This window comes from Polistes fuscatus, unplaced genomic scaffold, assembly GCF_010416935.1.
Source record: "Polistes fuscatus isolate 324 unplaced genomic scaffold, CU_Pfus_HIC Scaffold4, whole genome shotgun sequence".
NCBI classification, from domain to species: Eukaryota; Metazoa; Arthropoda; class Insecta; order Hymenoptera; family Vespidae; genus Polistes; species Polistes fuscatus.
In genome coordinates, this window is record NW_025113118.1 from 1,806,848 (window position 1) to 1,827,347 (window position 20,500).

At 34.1% G+C, this 20,500-nt stretch overlaps 1 protein-coding gene across 3 annotated transcripts in view; it reads right to left on the reverse strand.

Moving 5' to 3' along the window:
• Positions 1-15,740, reverse strand: part of LOC122520840 (amphoterin-induced protein 1) — a 251,722-nt gene extending 235,982 nt beyond the window's left edge. For all 3 annotated transcript variants that reach the window (XM_043641145.1, XM_043641143.1, XM_043641144.1), the window contains exon 1: positions 14,800-15,740. The gene's annotated coding sequence lies outside the window, so the exon portion shown is untranslated. The remainder of the gene's footprint in view (positions 1-14,799) is intronic.
• Positions 15,741-20,500: the final 4,760 nt, after the last annotated feature.

The following is a 20,500-nucleotide window of genomic DNA, read 5'->3' on the forward strand; positions in this document are numbered from 1 at the left end:
TAAAAGAGAGAGGACTATTTTGCTAGGATCACGCTTGTTCCACAGCACGATAAACATTTATCTTTCGGTAGGGTAGTAAATTTAGAGGGCGGTTGCAACCCCTAATACAGAGAGCGGAAAGCGAATCGGATGTGCTATTCTTGTACTTTCGTTGCGGAAAACGGAAAAGTTTCGGATGATATCACGAAAATTTGGATTTTCACGTGATCGCTAAGAAATCATTCGTTTCCTCGAATGAGCGTGTTTTAAGTTAATGCATATTAATCCTTCATAGAAATATTCAATATTAATTAACGTTTATGTTAGTATTAATTACAACAAATTTATAAAAACTGTCACGTTAAACATTTCTAAAGTTCGAAGTAATAGACGTTAGTCTAACATAATCCTGGTATTTAGCAACATACTATACATTTATCTTTCTTTTATACACTAAGCCATTCTAAGTCGAGTATAAGCAAGATAGTGTTTCTTTTCCCCAGCCTTAGAAAGGATAATATAGCGGATCGTAGAATTTCTTAGCGGTTGAATTTAGAGACGATTTTCGCACCGATCGATCGTACACTTAATGCAAATGCTATGTTCGATACAGGAACAGTGTATATATGTATTAAGTATGCACGATCGTATACACTTAGTTGTTACGAACTAAGATAGTAGGATCGAAGAGTTAAGATTATGTAGTGCGTAGTTCGATCGATGTTTGAGAGACAGAAAAGGAGATAGACAGATAGATAGATAAGAAAGATAGAGAACGAAAGAGAGATTAATATATATATATATAGAAAGAGAGAGAGAGAGAGAAACACGAGAGACGAGAGAGTTAGCTTGAATGGAGACTAGGCGAGACTGGATCTCGTTCGAACTTTAGTCCCACCTTAATCTAACTTTTCTACGAAGCACTTCTCAATGTTTTAATCGCTTCCATATTAGAAGCCGTCGAGCTGTCACGCGATGTATTTCCAATATCTTGTTGGTAAGAAGACAACGAGACAACGGAAAAGTTTCTACGCCAAGGATTAAAGGAAAAAAAAAATTCGATCGACGTGTACATTCTCATTTATCCACTTATTTTCTAAAGAAAGATCAATTTAATACGCGTACTGGTACAAGTCAGCTAGCTAACGTATAGGTATTAATTAATGAAATAACATTACCGGTAATAACTACGGAAGTAAGATCGTTCCTTTGGAAAATACTATGTGAACTAATTCTCCTAATTAAACAACGATACGCGATAATTAAATAAAGAAGTTTTTTCTAATAATACTTAATAATTAAAAATATTATACGGGGTCTGTCGCCTAACTCGAACACCTAAAATATCTCGTTTATTTCGTACGTTAGAAAAAAATGTTAGAGGAAGAAAATATTCTGTTCGAAGGCGCCGATTTGGTGATTGTCCGAATTTTTTTTCAAGGTCATCTTTTTCGAGATATCAAGGTCATCATATTTTTTTTTAAACGGGACTGCATATTTTTACTACCATATTCTTATAGCTTATAAAATACCAAATTCAACGATGTGCAACATGTTGACCTTCAAATGACCTTTACCGAGAAAATTGTAAAATATTGTTTCTTGTACATGAGAAGATTTTTTGCTTGTTTAGTGTCTTACACGCTAATTGCATTTGTTCTTCATTACCGTCCTCCAAGCGCGTATTGAAGTTTCTGACAAACTTTTCACAATTTTTTCAGTAAAGGTCATCTGAAGATCGACATGTTGCACATCGTTGGATTCGGTTTTTTATAGGCTGTAAGACTAGCGTAGTGAAAATATGTAGTCCCATTAGAAAAAATACGATGATCTTGAAATCTCGAAAAAAACGACCTTGAAAAAAAATTTCTGCCTATCACCGTATTGGAGCTTTTGAACAGAATATTTTTCTCCTCTTGACATTTTTTCTATCATAAAAAATAAGCGATATATTTAAGGTGCTCAAGTTAGGTGAAAGACCCTGTATATAAAGCTGTATTTATGCTAATACAAAAATATTACAAATATTACAATTCGTTTTAACGATAAATTAACTTCGAAACGATCACATACAAAGATACATAAATGTATTTTCAAAGATACAATACCCATGTACCGTTCTCCGGATATTTAGTTCGCCCTCGCGAACCGTTGCGGCGGCAACAGCTTCTCGCTCAATGAGCGAATTGGACCATTGAGCCTGACCCCGTGCGCGTAGGTAGTCGCTGTTACGGTGAAACATATGCAAAACTGCGGTCGGAAAATTTGGCTTGAACGTCGGAACAATTCAACGCGATTTACTGTGCTTGTTTATATACGTTCACGGCGCCTTGCGATGACGTAACAAACAGTCTAGAGCTTTTAGTATCGAGAATACATGGATTGGAGTACATGTTAATGTATAATATATTGTACATGCATTTCGGAGAATGCATTTAAAACAAATGCAAGTACATCGTACGACTATCTTTCTCACCGATTTTTTTTTCATCTGCTCTTTCTTAATTCTTCCTTTCTCTCATATTATTTCATACCACCAATAATCACTCCCTACCACCCTCACCCTCTGTGTAGCTACGCTGCTAGCACCCACCCACGCCCCAGGACACGTCTCACTCTGTAACACGCGACACACTCACACGTATCTGATACAAAACAAAGCCCTGATCTGCCCCTGCACGCCTTGGCCCCCCCTACCACGCACTCACACTTCGCAACTCCCCCCCCACCTCACCCCTACCCCCATTTATTTCCAATACTTTACCGCCAGCACCCCACTCCACAGCACGCAGCGCGCGCGCCTCAGCACACGCACAACCCCCGCGCCAGACTTATTACGTATTTATATATTACTACTTTATTAGCTGTTGCTTCGATCTCTCCTATCAAGGTGACTGTAATTAAATACCTCCTACTTGACTGTCAGTAGTCAGTCAAGAGTGTATGGCTCACAAGTGGTCTTCGTTCGAATAGAGAAGAAACAGGGTGGGACGAAAGAAAAAGATATAACATCATACCGATCGAACTGCAAGAGGCTCGCACGCCGCTATAGGTAAGAAGACAAGGCGTGCATATGCTACGGTACGTCTCATTTGTTTTTCTAAGCACCCTTATTGCGAACGACAGATCATGCACCCACTGATATCCCATTTACAATTATGATTACCGAAGCCTACGTTATTGCCGTTATGTATCTTCGTGTAGAAGATATCGGCTGATGAAAACACAATACGGTTTGTCTTCCACATTTTTCCAAATATCGACTTCTTCCAAACTATTTCGCGCTGATCGGATTTTTTCCATCTCCTAGCGTCCACTTTTTCCAGTGCACAAAATCCTACATGGATATCTGCAGGTATGTGTAACACATCGTACGAACTGGATCTATTGATAAGTTTCATGGCAAAGCAGATTTCAAATACATTCAAATCTGTTTTTATGCGGTCTTTTTTTGTGCGATTTTTTTTATGCGTTATATAGAAAAAAAAATCCATCCAAATGCATGATGTGAAATAAAAGTAACAAGAAGTAAAAAATTTGAAGATTATTTTGCCGTAAAGTAGCCCAAATTTATAGGATGAGCCATTGGCAGGTTTCTGAGATATCGACGGAGAAGGTTTCAATACTTTCAGTGAAATTAATATTGTCAAAATGATTTAGGACAGAAATGTAAATAGTAGTGACATTATAAATTACGTAACAGATCCTACTGATGGCTAAGAAGAACCCGATTCTAAGACAGAAAATAACATCTATACATTATATGTAAATTTTAAAAATTTCAAAATTTTGAATATGTTTAATATATATAATGTATAAGTAACAAATATTTTAAAATATTCCCATGTAGAAATTATTTATTTATCCTATTTGGAAAAGCAATTTCTAATTACAAATATGTTGCGAACAATTTTTTTTGTAGCTACTTACGAAGTTTCAGAATATTTTTTTTCTGCGTTTTCTTTTTATGCGATCCTCCTATTCTCTGTTCAAAAACAAGTTTGAGTGTACGTGAATTACTTTTATATATATATTTTCACGAATTCTTTCTTTTACTTTTTTTTAATTTAATTTTTTTTATTTTCAACGAGTTGATTATCGACCGAACAAATAACGAGAAAACTCACTAGAATTTCCCGCTGTGTGTAGGGGCAAAAAATGAAATTCTCGCGTTCGTAGCTCGGCTTTAGACCATCATTACGATGATTCATTTTGATCGTCAACGCGAACTACCCACACGGAGGGCCGACAACATAACAACGACGAAGAAAATGATGACGAAGAGCCGACTAAGAAAACAAGCGCTCTCGTATGGCCTCATTCCATATTGTACAAACAGAAAGCAGAGAGACTATACATCTGCGAGTGCGTACTATGATTATGTTCAGAGGCAAGGTCGTTACTACAAGAGCTACATATAACGTGCGATCAAAGCAAAACCACGTTCACAAATCCATGGTTCGTTCTTCTGTCATCGTTCAACCGAGTGGAAATTAAAGTCGAACTCACGTAGTTTCAGTTTCTCTGAATTCTCCACGAAATCAAAATAATTACGTATCAGGACGTTGAAGTGTTGAGGAAATTTCAGAAATTCGATAACGGTCAGCCGGATCGTTTCGGACAGCTAGGATTTAACGATTTCCAATAAAGTGAAAGACAATTAATTTTCCTAATTTATGAAAAAAATCTTTTAACGAGAAAGAGCTTCAAATTTTCTTTTCTTTCTTTTTCATGTTTTTTTCCTTATTTTTCAAACCATAAAGTTTAGATTTTTAATTTCATTGAAGATAAATCGTGCTAATGATCTCAATTATAACTCGACGTAAATATAACCTGTCAACAAAGGTATCATGATATTAGTTTGATCAATAAGAAGTTTGTAATCAAAACGAAATGACAAAGCAAATTCTAAAAGCAACGGGAAAATATTCAAAAGACTTGTGATAAAATAAGTCGATAATCCTGAGTCACATTATACAACGCTTGAGCTACTCTCGACAAATGTAAACGTATATAGGTATATACACACATACATGCGTATTTATATACTTAAGATAGCCTGCTATGTTTCGTTTACAAGATTCGCGAGTCAACGAGCGATAATTGTTTGAAATTATCATATCGGCTATGATCGTTTGAAATAGTAAAGGTTCAAATTCTCCAATGAGATTTTCTCGAAGATAAGGCAAGATTCTAGCATCGAAGGAATTTCCGGAATATTCACGGCACATTACCGAGTTCTCTCGAAACATGTCTACGATTTTGGTCGACGAAAATTGCCGGACCACTCGTGCGGCAAAACTGGTTTCGATCTTCTCTTCTAATTTTTAATAGAAAGATACTATCACATAAAAAGGTAGAACGAATAGGTTGAAAAAATAGATGGGTTAGTTTATAAAGAATTACATGAGGATTCTTCTAAGAGGGTGCTGACCTATTTTATATATATTATACCTTGAGATCGTACGATAATCGTTAATATTTCTCTATTTTATTTCTCGATGATATTATGAAGATAATCATAGTTTCTTAAAAGGATATAAGTTCCTTTTATATTTGTTCGAAATAAGATTAGAGTGAGATATTTAAACTAATGCTATCCATTAGACTAACTATAAAAGATCAACATTGCTTTTACGGATGTATTTTAGTAACTGTCGTTAATTGTATGTTCAAATAAAACGATTTATAAGTACAATGAAGTAATATAATCACAACAACTGAAGAAGAATAGTACGGTGATATTTTTATTACTCCTATTCTGTTAAACGGTATTTATTAGAAAAAAAAATATCGAAAAAGAAAAATGTATTTGTCGTTTGTATCCATCAGATTTTAAATGATTTTCAATTTCTTGAATTTTTACCGTGGCATAGTTTCGAAATAGCTCGCAGTCGAGATTAAATCCATCAACGTTTACAGAGACTGTCCTGAGATCGCTAGAAGCTCTTGTGTTATCCATTCCAAAACTGCAAATCAATATTTCATAGTACTTTTCCCTCTCCTGTATTAATAGCGAAACGTTACATTGATAACGTACAGTTTTAAAGGTTGCATCGTTCTGCAAACGAAAAAATAGCTTTACAACTGATATGTAAAATTGGATTACAGGATATAGCATTTTACACGATATTCATAGGTTCTCGAAAGAATGAATTATATGCCGAACTTCGTTTTGCGTTTAATAAAAGAACCAACAACGGGAAAGAGGAAAAAATTAGAAATTATTTAAAATTTCACCTCTTGAGGAATACCATATTTAAATCTTTTATCATTGCAAGGTATAACATTGTAATTCAAACGAAAAATCATAATTGGATATCGGCGAATCGAAATGAAAAAAGAAGTAATGTTCCTGCGTTCAAACGCACCTGTCTGTACATGCTTTTTATGTACATCGTTCAATATATTGGATAAGATCGAAAAAATTTTGGTAAACGGAATCTTCCTTTACTTTTTATCCTGACTCCCTCGCATTGATTACATTATATTCCTCAACCTCGAGAAAATCTGTGGAAAGCTGGCACGAGCCGTAGAAAGAAGCTTCAAAGAGTAATCGTTATGCGTAGCACGATAATCGACCATAAATCGATTATATTACAAACGCATGATGAGCGTTGTAAATCTTGTCGGTGCGGTATAATGTTCACGACGTGATGATATTAAAAATTCATCGTCTCCTCAACCACTCGACGTATTCCTTTTATCTCTTCTTCATTTTCCTTGCTCTGTAAAAAATTAAACGAACAAGATAGGAGTATTTAAAAACGTCCAAATATGTGTGCCACCTAGTTAATGCCCCTTTCTTCTCATTTTACTCTTCGTTACCGATTCCTTCATCTTTTTACATTTTGTCAGAGGAAGGAAGGTAATATAAGTGAAAAATGAGAGGAAAAATAGTTAACGACGTCACCACATTCACGTACATCAATCATATTACCGTTTCCTATCTTCTCTTCTATTTCATGCTAAAAATTTAAGTTGGTTAAGTTCCGTTCTTGATGTAATGAATCGTATCATTTTATTTTATTTTTAATTTCCCCTATTCGAAGAAATCGGTTGTTGAACTTTCCAACATTTGATTGCTTATAAGGCTGAAATATTATTCGCATCGTTGCTTCCTTTCTCTTTTCTGATGTAAAAATTTCAAGAGAGGATAAAGCGAAAATAGAAACTGTTGGTATTAGATTACTGTTTAGATTAATAACTTTTCGAAGTATCAACACGTAATAAGTGTCGAAATTCATAAATGATTTTCATCATCGAAATATTTCTAAAAATCGATTATATTTATTATAACAAAAGAAGAAAAAACATTATCAAAAGAATGTTATTCCCAAGGAAAGGTAAATTTTTTAACAGAAGACAAAGAAAACATAAAAATATTGAATTTATGAAAGGAAATCGAGAACGACGTTGCAGCAAAAACTTTTTACAATGACAGTCTGCAAACTTTGGTGAAACTAATTCCTTGAAAGTGTGCGTAGGAAATTCACAAGGAAATTCGAATGGTCATTTTTTCGCAATATTTTATTGTCATGAAGAAACAGAAAAAGAGAAAAAAAAAGTAGGAGAAAGAGCAAATAATACATCTGCAAACTTAATCTATTTATGTAATATTTAAAATAAATACTTAATATTCTACATAATACTTCTTGCCGGTCTTAAAACTTCATAATACTTCTTAACTCAGAATCAAGCATAGAACAAACGCGAATGCTTTCATGTTCATCTTTTATAGTTTCCGGATTTTATACTTATTGTTAGACTTTCCTAATTTGTATGCATAAATATGGCAATTTGCAATCTACACCCACCCAAACACGTTTTCATCGTCATCGATTAATGAACTTCCTACTATACTCCAACTAACTTCAACAAACACTTAGCCTTAATTTATACGCGATACGTAATGGGTACAGAAGTGAGCTTAAGGGAGAGAGGGAGAGAGATAGTAAGATAGTTGTAGGAACATCAAACTCAACCATCTCAATTTTTGTTATCAACTACTTCAAGATTACGAAAATGGATGGAAAAAAATGGAAAAACTTTTTCACTGATCTCCTATTCGAAAGTAATTTTTCTGTGTAACATTTAAAATTCTTTACCAAGGCCCGCTAGGATGTTTCATAGGAAGTCTCCGTAGTCTTGGTAAGCCAGCCGATATAAATTCAAAGTAACTCTCTCAGAATACCCTTTTCGCCGCACGTACTACCGCCTCGAGAGCAGCGTATTAGGTGGTCGTACTACATAATGCGATAGTTTCGTCCGTCTATTACGGTGACGCGTGACGAGATGCGTGATCTTGTCTCGCGCACGTTTCATCGTCTCTTTATTATTCCTATCGCTCGATGGATTTACCCTCTGCTCTTCCACCCCTTCTAATCTCCAGTAAAAGATCTCTCCTAATATGTTTACTACTCGCTACAACTTTCACCGAATTCGCTTTCATTTAATCTCAATGAAATTAGACAAGACTCTCGAATTACGCGTCGAAAATTGGTATTCCTTTTTACGAAAAGAATTTCTGCTATTTGCTTAAGGATCTTGCGAATTTTAAGATACTTGAGAATTCCCTTGGTCTCTAAAGCTAAAGGAAAATCTCGGATGCGATCCTCGTTGTTTCCCACGTCAGGGGTAATGTGTGACGCACGACTTGAAGGGTGTAAAAAGAAACAAAAATTTGAAAGAATGAAATAGCGAAAAGAAAGAAGACTAAATTCAACCAAATAAATTGGAAAAAAAGAGTAGCAGAATGCTAATGAATTTTCGATTCGACTGCGCGCATTATGATGCACTCGATAGAACGGATTTCGGATACGTGAGCACATTAAAATATGTGCGTTCACGAATGATAGTCAAACAAATGCAATATCGATGTATAGTCGTATCATTTGAAATTTCAATATATGTATCATATATGCGTCGGCACGATTAACGCTTGCACATGGTCTTCCGTTACTTTATTACTATAAACGCATTATAAACGCATTATAAACGGACTACAATTGATGGATTATAATTCCCAAAATTGTACTATTTCGTTTATCTTCTCATCCTAGCAATACTCAATTAAAATACCTACTCATTGTTTTTAGAATTTAACGAAAAAAAGATGACAATTACACTCTGCAAATATTAAACATTTTTGATTCGTTACAATTTATTTATAATAAAAACAGGTATTTTTAAGATTCAAAAATCTTTGAAGGATCCACAGAATAGTATGCGTGAGCAATAAATTTAAAAGAACGTTTCGGTTTATAACTACGTATAGATTGCATCTAAAAATACACCGAAAGAATGTCTAAGTAGGCATAGTCCTAAATGACAAGGGGTAGACCCAGGTAAAAGACAAAAATGCTTCTGAATGGTTTATCTTTAGCAGATGATCATATGATGGAAATAGGTAAAGTTCGAACGTTCTCCAAAAATATTTTAAAATGAAATAACATATATATAAGAGAGAAAAAATAGGAGAAGTAAGGTTTAAAAGTTGAAAACAGTAAGGAGTAGAAAGAGTAAGCAGCAAGATTTGGTAAAAGAAAGATTAGAAAGGAGTCTTTGCTGAAATGCAATTATGTAAACACCATTATGGAATAAATTTGGAGTAATACTTTAGAGCGTTGATTAGTTAATTTAGCTATTTTGTGTAATATTCATTAGAAAACCCCATCTTTACAATTACTAAAAGTAGGAGATTGACTTTTCGTTCAAATTTTTTACATATGTTTATAGATATACTTGCGTGTTAAGTACTTGCATCGTTCGTATATTCTCAAATCAAATTTTGTAAGATCTACATTATTTTACGTGAAATATGAAAGAACAAACGTAGATAAGTTAGATATTCTTTCAAGAAATAGCTACATATCTTCATACATATATATATGCATGAACGTATATATATATATATATATATATATATATGTATGTACATATAAAGTTGATACATATGAAAAACTGAGATGTTGTTACAGGATTTTCTTTCGTAAGGCATGAAATATCTATCCATCCGAGAAAGTATCCATCCATCCTTCCTTCCTTTTTTCCTGTACATCCTCCTATCCTTGGTACGAGATTGCATGAGGAAAATTGTGCTAGTGCGATATGGGATACAGAATATTTTTATTCGTTCGTACGATTACACCATTCAACGTTGAATTATTTTCAAAGACTAAATGAAGACAAAAAAACAGGTAAAAAAAAAAGGAAAAAACGTGTAGGAGTATAAAGAAGAAACAAAATAAAAAAGAAGCAGTACAGGTAGAAAATACGGTTTAGTTCTTCGCGACTTATGCGCTGGTAAATACAAAACGTCGTATTCGATTCCCTTCAAAGATAAGAAGGTAACGCGCGCGGGCGTTCGCGCGCATGGCTTACAAGTTGAGAGTTGGAAGAACGAACAAGAAGAGAAAAAAAGGAACGATTCATTTCTCCTTAAGAGGAAAGGAGAAAGAAGGGCGTTCTCTTTCAACTTCGTGACACGAACCATTACCACACACACGTCGAGCGAGTAGTCAACGATGGATGAAAAGAAAGAGAGAGAGAGAGAGAGAGAGAGAGAGAACGAAAGAAAGAAAATACACGAAGCGGTGGCTGCGAGCCGCTGCTTTTCACGACGCGACACGCACGAACGTTCGGACACCGAATGGATTTTAAAAGGCAATGAGTCAGACGATTCTTCTCGGAAAGTTGATACTATTCCGGCGTGAATGGAAAAAAAAATATCAACGTAATTATGCGTCAGTGATTCCTCTTCTTCTATGAAGGAATTCTATCCGTCTCTTTCCCTTTTATCATTTTATCGAAGGTGAAACAGTTTTCAGATAATTTTCAGTCGCTGCTCCGACATTTGATTAAAGTAGGTAAAGTTCTATTACAAACGGAAACTCTTCCTACTTTAGCAAAAGGAATAGATTCATAAGTCTCGTAATTACTCGATTTCGACGTGATACAGAACTTTTTACTAAAAAAACCAGTACAAATCTACATTAGATTTCAAAATGAATAAGAGATTGTCATTTGAAAATGAACTTCATACAAGAATGAGTGTACGCGTGGAGAAAAATATTAGTCATGGCTATGAATATTCGAAAAATATTTACTTCGATTAATTCATGGTGTATTACGTTACTCATACATATTTATATACTTACATTTATGCAATACAAAATAACCGTCACGCTTAAAACACGCTTTTCGAGATGATCCAATCAAAGTATGAAATGCTTATTAAATAGCAAATACATTAAATGAATTAACAAATCACTAATCCATCGTTGAAAACAAATAGAAACAAGTTTATCATATTCATTTAAAAATCATCCTTTCGTACTTAATACTATTCCAAGAAAATATAAAAATGAGTCACATTTATCCGATCATAGAGATATATTTTTGATCCAAGGAACAAAATATCTTTCATAGCAACGTTACAAAGCACATATGTACGGTGTTAGGTACGCACGCAAAATATCCTGGAATCTTCTCCGGTGACACATATTCGGTTTCTCTAGCCACGTATCTACGCGCTCTGTACATAGCTTTCGGCGACAGATTTATAGAGATTTTGCGTCCTGTAAAAAATCCACCTTCTTTCCCTCTTTCATCTCTTCTTTCTTTCTCTTCAACGCAAAGCTTTTTTTCAGGATAGATATCTCTAAGGACACGTTAAAATCCAACGTGACGTATGAGCGAATAATACCGCATTCGCGGCTTGGTCGATCTTTGTAAAGAGCTCGTATTCTCATACTTTTTTCAAAGCGTCAACGAAAAAGAGAGAGAATCATCTAAGAACTTTTAACATGCGATATTTATTCTACTAAAAAATAATGATACGCGAAGATGAAATATACTTGATCATGTACTCCTTTTTCTCTTCGTTGTTAATTTTCTTTTTTGGTTAATTTCATGTAGCAAAAACGAGATGGGAAGAGAAACAAGGAAATATCGAACGTCTCCTCTCTCGAAATTTTCGAACCTAAAAATCGTAACAAAATAAAGGGATCACGTGTATAAAGAAATCTATTCTTGAAGCCTTCATCTTAGCATAGTATCTTCTGTGCATCTCTTTCTCACATTCTCATTGGATGCATTTACCGCTGCTGACACCGACACCGACGAGGACAACGACAACGACGACTGAACATTTCTCCAAGGGTCACGTTCGAAGCTGATTTATGTCGACGGGATAACGATGCTAGAATATGTGAAAAGTCGTAAAAGAAATTCGATCTGCCAAAAAAGAAAAAAGAGGAAGCTCAAAGAAAAGAAGAGATCGGTGTCGCCATTAAGTGTTATCGTTCGATAGGTCATATGTGACAAATGTTGGTGAAAAATCGGTGAACCGACCAATTATGGGCGAGTTTGGCTGAATGCTTTCTGACTATCGATTTGAAACTTTATTATCCTTACCATGAACACTGATCCTTTTTTACCTTTTCGATGTAGTAAGATTCAACGAGCGGAGAAAAAATATTAGCACGACCCAAGAGAAATCCTCTCCTATCGTAGCTTTCAGTTGAATTATTTTGACGTCAAGAGGAACAGAGTAAGAGGGAGATATATATTATAGTCGATATATATATATAGAAAAAGAGACTAATCGATTTGACCTAGCTATCGTAATGGAAATTAAAAGCGGCGAGATTAAATTCTTTTGATAATTTTCGTTAGAGTTCGTCCATAGTTTGACGAAGAGGCACTCAACGTAGGTATATACATACGTACATTACGTATACATATAAACGTAGGTCGCCTTTCGGGGCATGGGCTTGGATCCGGTTCGCCTCTTCTCGTATCGAAAGAAAGAAAGACGGATAGTACTTTGTGCAAGGGACGAGAGCAAGGGGACGAGTACAGCCAACTCGATCGCGATCTTAAAGATCGTTGACCGTGACGATTCGCTGCTCGCTATACTCCTTCGATTATTCCTCGCACATTTCTTCGTTGATTTATACGTGCATGTATCTCCCTTAACGCGAACTGCATCGAATCGTTAAGTAGAACACGAGATCTTCTAAGGTGTTGCATATTATTATGCCATAAATTCAAGGCGTATCAGTAATCCAACAGATGAAATGCATTTCGATGCATTTCAATACATTTATGGATTTCCATAATATAACTTGAAAAGACGTAAATATAATATATCTCTACATCCAACACATGATTTGAAATATACATAAGTTATTAAAGTAATCAATTATTTCTTTACTCTACATAAACGATAATTTTATTATTCAAGTTTTGTTAATGTTCATCTAATATGAGTTAATATTATTCAAATTCAAGAAAGATTAGGTACTAATAAATTAACATTCTTACTTACTATGCAGAAAAACAAATAAAAGAATTTTCTTCCTTTTCTTCTACAAACGAAATTTTTAATATCAAATAATTCATGTTCTTGTTCAACGAGCTATAAATTAAGTGCGGTCACGTAAATATGAAACTAAAGGATAAGCCAATTTGCAAGTAGAGGGATATATATATAAAAAGGGAGAAAAGTTTATTTCTTTCTCATTGGTACCTTCGCAAGCAACTTCCCTTTGAACTAACCCTAGAACAAATTTGAACCTTTTTCTCTCTTCTAACCTCGACCTACGATCACAAGGAAATTCTTCCTATACCCGTCGTAACTTCCGACAAACGGAACGCACGAAAAACTAATCACGTAGCAATCAATGAAATCGAATAGCAATCGATTTTAAAGATACAAAAAACACGAATGACAAGCACTAAACAAACCTACGAAAATGAACTATCCTGCTTTCTGTTTAAAAAAAAACCAATGAAAATATTAAAAATAAAATTAAAATGGAAAATTAAGTTTGACACATCGTCAAAATGTTTTTTTGAAATGTTCTAAACGATGAGAATAGACATTGTTTGATAATAAATGCTGCTAACAGCATGTTACCATGTTTTCAGGGAAAAGAAAAAGAAAGAAAGAAAAACAAGTTTCAGTGGATATCGACAACACAAAGTTCTTACGATAGAGCTAGCGGTTATCTCAACAAGAAAAACCATAGTGTAATCCGACGAAATATTTTTTAATACATAAATATATCTAAATATTATATATTCCGAAATAGCTTTAATGGGCTAAGAATTACCATCGTTTAGTTAGTTTCAACAGATTTCTAAATAACAGCACAAACCTTTAACTATCTCTAGCTCGTATAATTTAACGGTCGATCATAGAAATTTTCAGAGTATCACATGGAACCAAGGTCTTGGTCTTGGGAAGAAAGAAAGGACTAAAAGAAAATTAAATGGGGAACAATAAGACGAAGAGATCTGTTCGCTTGGGTCGTCCCTCAGCATGCTGCACGAGATTCCATTCCAAAGTAGTCCCGTTCACACGCTGCAAAGGTAGGATCGAGTCGGGTTGCAACCTCGTGTGACACGGACACGGACACGGGAACAGCAAGGCAAGGTAGGCCCAGCTTCGAAGTTGTCTCCTTGTTCGCGTGTCCCAAGGAAACCTCAAACGACGTTTTCTTACCGACCAAGGCGAGGAGAAAATCGTGGATAAAAGGAATAAGATGGAAAGAATATGAGAGAGAGAGAGAGAGAGAGAGAGAGAGAAGAAAAACAAAATAAAAAAGAAGAAGAGGATTATTCGGTTACTTCCATAAATGGTGACTCTTCTCTCGGCTTTTTCTTTCTTCCTTCAACTTTCTCCTTTATCTGCTAGTCTTTTTCTTTCACTTAACTCTTTATTTAGTATCGTTGAATTGTTACAACGAAATCAAAGTCTCCACTTTTGACATCGTTAATGTCACTCTAAAGATATTATGGTAGAGTACTCACCTTGAAAGAATATAAGCAGTCCGCAGTAAAGTTTAGTATCCTTTGACCTTTTCTTCTCTCTCTCCCTCACCCTTATTTTCTTCTATCTTCCTTGTTCACAAGGAACAAAGCTGCACGCGCACCAGCTGCGAGACACCAAGAAGCACGACCGTTGAAAAACTCTAAGAAAACTCGGCTAAAACTTGGCACTCTATCTATCCATCTATCTCTTTCTTTCTCCGTTTCTTCTGTCAAAAAACTCGCTTCAGGCTTATCTCACACACCGTCGTCGTCGTATCGTACTACTATCCACCTCATGCTCCAAAGCGCATAGCCTCGAGCTGAGATCGTTCTAATAGAGGAAAGAAATAAGAGGAGGAAGGGGAGAAGAAGGAAGAAAAAGAAAAAGAAGGAGAAGAAGAAAAAGAAGAGATTAGAAGGAACGCTCGAAATCACGTGGTCTTGTGTTGCGTTAAACACACAAAGCGACTGTTCGAAGAAGAGTGACGCTAACTTTCGAAAGGAAAAGGGAAAGGCCTAGGAAAAGGAACAAGAAGAAAAAGAAGATTTTTTACGAGAGATCGATTATTTTATTATCTCTCTTTCTTTTTCTTTCTTTCTTTCTTTCTTACTATCCTTCGAAAAGAAATATCTTCCTCGTCACATGGCGCACTACTTAAACAAAAAAATTGCACTTTAAACGTTCCCCTCTCTCTCTCTCTCTCTCTTTCTCTCTCGGCTCTCTCTCTCTTTCTCTGTCGCTCGCTCTTTCGCTTTCCGTAATATTCGTACAATTTTTCGGAAGAGAATAATAATATTCAACTATCACGGAAATAGAAAAAACTATAGACACGTCTTTATCGGTAAAACAATGCGCGAATAAAACGCGTGCGGATATAGAACGCGTAGACGCGCGGAAGTTAAGCGACGCGCGCGCGACCCACGCGCAAACGAGACTCGGAAAGACTGAACGTAGAGCGTCGATCGAGCCTCACGCTCGCGATCGATGCGCTCCTATCGGTAGACCGGTGTACTAATTGTGAGCGTCGGAGAAGTCTCTCACTTTGCCTCTGTCAAAAGTATATTCTATATGCGTGCATGTGGCTTCGATTTTGTATACTTATTTTCTTCATTTTTCTTTTCTAACTGCTTACATTATTCCTTCTTACACTTTTCCCTCAAGATCTTATTTTTTCGATTTTTTGAATTTTCTACAAAAAAAAGAAAAAGAAAGAAGGAAACATTACTAAGAGAAAATCCAAGAAGATTAACGAGAAAGATGATGAGTTCTGTTCGTGTTTTGATTGGTACTCTACAAATAATTAGTTTCTTAGTACGGAATGCGAAGATATTTCTGTTGAATGTGTTCTAAAAAGAATTTCGTTTGGAATTATGCTTTTTCTTTTCTTTATATATTTTATTTTTTACATCGAATCCGATAATTACTTTCTTCTTTAGACGTAACCTTAATTGAAAATAGACAAGTTTTGATCGTAACACTAGAATATATAAATAAAACTAGATGTTTTTTTTCTTTTTTTCTAGAATACCTCCGATATTAAAACTCAATGCAATCTCAAGTTTGAAACGAATCGCAGGTCGTTTTGAAGCTCTTCGATCATCGCGTGTCCGCTGGGATGTTTTTAACAAATCTCAACTAATCACGACGTACTTACGTCCTTGGTCACACAGTGACAACAATTAAAGACTTTTTGATAGGAGCCATTTATTTAAAAAAGTAGAAAGCGAATGCTAGCACGAAGGACAGTTGGTTGCAAAGAAACGAAACGACTTCTATAGATCTTTTCTACGGTTATAAGTATTATATAAGATAAGAATGTGTTTTTCTTTCAATGCTTGTAGTCACACACATTATATACGAGTTATATGTTTGTATGAAAAAGAGGGAGAGATGCAGACATAGAAAGAGAAGAAATAACCGGTCTATTCTATAAACGTGAACGGAAGTTACAAAAGCGTTTTTCTTTAAAAAAAATATACGAACAAAATTGAGAGGGGAAATTTAACAATAGTTTCGTTTCTCGGTGAGGGCTTGTATCATGAAATAAAAAAAAAAAATCTGCACCATTACAAAAGAGATAATTAGTATATATTTACTTTCTTACGTGAATAAGTATATGGTAACAGCTGGTAAAGATACAGTGTGTTTTAAATACAAATGTAGTATCTATGTATCAAGTTGAAACTATCGATATTGAATATTTCTATACTTTGCAACTTCTAAGTAATCTTTGTATAAAATCTATAACGATACTATTAAATACGTTTATTGTTTATACGTTTATTTGTTACGTGTTTAATAACATAAATGTTTAATTTTTAAACGAGTATATCATCCATATTACCGAAAGTTTTTGTTTCTTTGGTATGAAAACTTGACCGACTTTGTGTAGGATTACGACGGACGCTGTAAAAGCAAACGTGAAAGTCTAAACTAATCGCATAGAAGAGCTCGATAATTTATTCCAACTTAAGGCGTTGAAATTGCATGTATTCAAGAAGCAAAGGAAACAAAGAACACCTCCAAACGCTTCTCCAGATTCTTTTTATATTCTTTATCCGTTTTTCCACTTCGCTATTTCGTTGGTGAAGAATAATTGATTACTATTTATTTAGAAAGTTTTGAAATAGAATAATTATTTACCGACGCTAAAACAATTTTGTAATTTATTTACTCTTAAAATTAGTTATCTCCATTTATTATTACAAATTATTATATTAGTAAATCTAATTGTATATCATCGATTTACCTCAACAATCGTTTCGTTGAATTGAATTCTTTTACTGTGATTAAACACTTGTATGCGTAGGTATATATATATCCGTTTTTTTAACTTTGTTTACTCAAAAAGCGGTATGTATCGGAAACGTGACACGATAAACAAAGGACACGAAAAGCCATGCGTCGAAAGAGGGAGGGATAAGTAATTAAAACTCTAAAGTTCACGTTCTGGCGTCTGCTTTTCGATAGACAGATGTTGAAAATCGAGGGCTGAATTAATTGAACGTACCTATTGCTTGCTTATTCTTTCTTTCCCGCTCTCTCTCTCTCTCTCTCTCTCTCTCTTTGCGCTTGGTCCCCATCTTTTTGAGTCACGTGACTTGAAGTATAACCAGCTTTTGCTTTCTTCTCTCGTCGTTCAGCTATAGTAGAATACAGACAATGAACGGTATTGTGAACCCTTCGGATTTCCGCTCTTTATAAAGTTCGATAAAAATAAGATGTTAGCGCCGACGTCGCCATCGTTGTCATCATCATCATCTTGTCAACTATTTAGATTAAACTAATAAAATTCAATCGACTGACGAGCAATTAAGGTCGTTCATGGGTTTTACATATGACGGAAGAAGAAAGAAAATTTGTCCCATTTCTTCATATTTTATTTAGAAAATATACATTATGAATTTCAGATATTTCGAATAATACTAAACGCTTAGTGCAAAATCGTTCATAAAAAAATAGAAATAGATTGTAAAGAGAAATAACATTTTATATGCTCATAACAACTGAGTAACGATAAATACGACTTATTAAGATCAATTGAGTTAAATTACGTTTTATTAATATTGCTTTCTCTCTATCTCTCTTTTTCATTGTCATCTCCCCGTTTGTTGATTGGTGGACTATAGGCAATCTGGTTTAATTTTTTTCTTCGAATGACATGCTTCTTTTGAATGTATTGAATGTATTTCACAAGGAACTTAATTTTTTCAGTTATAGAAAATACAACTTCGAAGGATTTTATAAGACTCGTTTGCAGTCAAATTAATATTCATGGAAATGTATATGCGTTAAAATGACGAGCAGTATAAAAGAAATAAAAATAAATCGATGCATTAAATTTTCTTTCTTGTTTTAACGCCGTATTCGTTTTTTGCATAAATCTGGATTATTTATGAACAAGAAATACATATGAATAGGAGAGCTTTTATAAAACGATTTTTCATTGCTATTACAATTTTTTAAATGATACATATAAAATATGTATTAAGTTAATTAATAAAATAATATCGAAATTTTTAATAATTAATATTAAATGAGATTCAATATTTTTTTACTGAAATTTCTGATATTACTTATTAATCGGTAGTACCATTGTATAGGTAATTCAAAAATATACTCATGTGGAACAACTAAATCATTCGAAGCGTATTTAGATCAATCACATATTGCATTTATTATAGTCGCATCATTTAATCTAATTTAATTCAATACAATGTACAATACAAGAGAAGCATTAAACCAATTATTGTAAATCGTAAACATAGTATAAATAAAACGAAAAAAGAGAGAGAGAGAGTGAAAGAGGGGGGAGGGAGAAGACGTAAAACTAATTTTTTAATTAAAATATCTGTTAAGAAAAATTTGTAAGTACAAAAAGCTATAAATTGAAACTTTAAAAATATATACTTTTACCTGAGAGTAACGAGTTAGTAATAAACCATTTACGTACTAATCAACTTGAAATAAGAAAGAATAATTACTTAATAGAAAAAATATTTGTCGATATTTGCTGTTAGAACAGAAAAGACGTCCAGTCACAGTTTTTCTTCGAGTTGTCGTTTGTGTTTCAAGCGACGACGTTGGTAAAGGTACGAAAATAAATTACAAAGTGTTTCTTAATGAAACCTTTGTACTAGTGGACGTCGGGGTAATTTTTCAAGGCTTGTCTCATACTTGTCTTATGTTGCGACAAACCACAAACGAAACGGGAAGAATGACGCGTATCCATTTTACGAGACTTGAGTGCAAAATCTCTTTAGTTAAGATTCAATTAAGTATATACTAGAGTTAATGTACCACGATGCTAAGAGAAATGTAAAATAGCTATTTCCTTAATGTAGTAAATCAGTAACATAATTACTTTTAATATGCAGAAGCAACATTGTACGATAAAGTGAGCCGTACAATTTGAGGTAGTAAAGACGTTATTTCAAATATATATAATATATATAGCAGCAAGTAGTAGCAAAATAGGAAATGAAAATAATTTTAATTATATGAAAGAAAAGAGTAGTTGTTTAATTTTCTCTCTATACACTTGTTTTAAGACACTTACTTAAAACGATTACCGGTGAATGAAAGGCTGATTAACTATACTTAACTCTGATATAGTTCATAAAGGTATCTTGTGTATTTAACTATATGATGCTAGTTAAAGGAGAACTTGTATGAATGGAAGTGATCATCTTCAATTAGGAATATAGATTACATCAGGATAAGACAGATTGTGATTTCATCTATAGATTGAATTTCGTATGTTTCTCATGCATTACAATGCAAATTAATTAAATATATCATACTAATCATTTGTGAAATAAAATGTTCGAAATGATATTAATTATCGGTTAAAGTATCGAATTTCAAGGGTATTGTTACACAGTAAAAGCACTTTGCTTACAGAAAGTTGTGCATTATCAAGGGAATGTAATTAAGCAAAGAATGTAGGTTATTCAACGCGTATTAAACTCAGAAGTACTTGAAATACCTACCACATGAGTACGAAAACGATGCTGAGAGAATCTATTTAAAGGGGTATTTTGATGTTTCGGGTCAAAAAATGAAATATTTCGAGGAATTTTTGTTTCCTATTACAAAACGATACATTTGTTTAGCTTTTTGAGTTTCTTGTAATAATCTAAGATTTGAAACGTCGAAATGTTTTTAATCAACAAGACTATTGCTACAACTTATACCTAA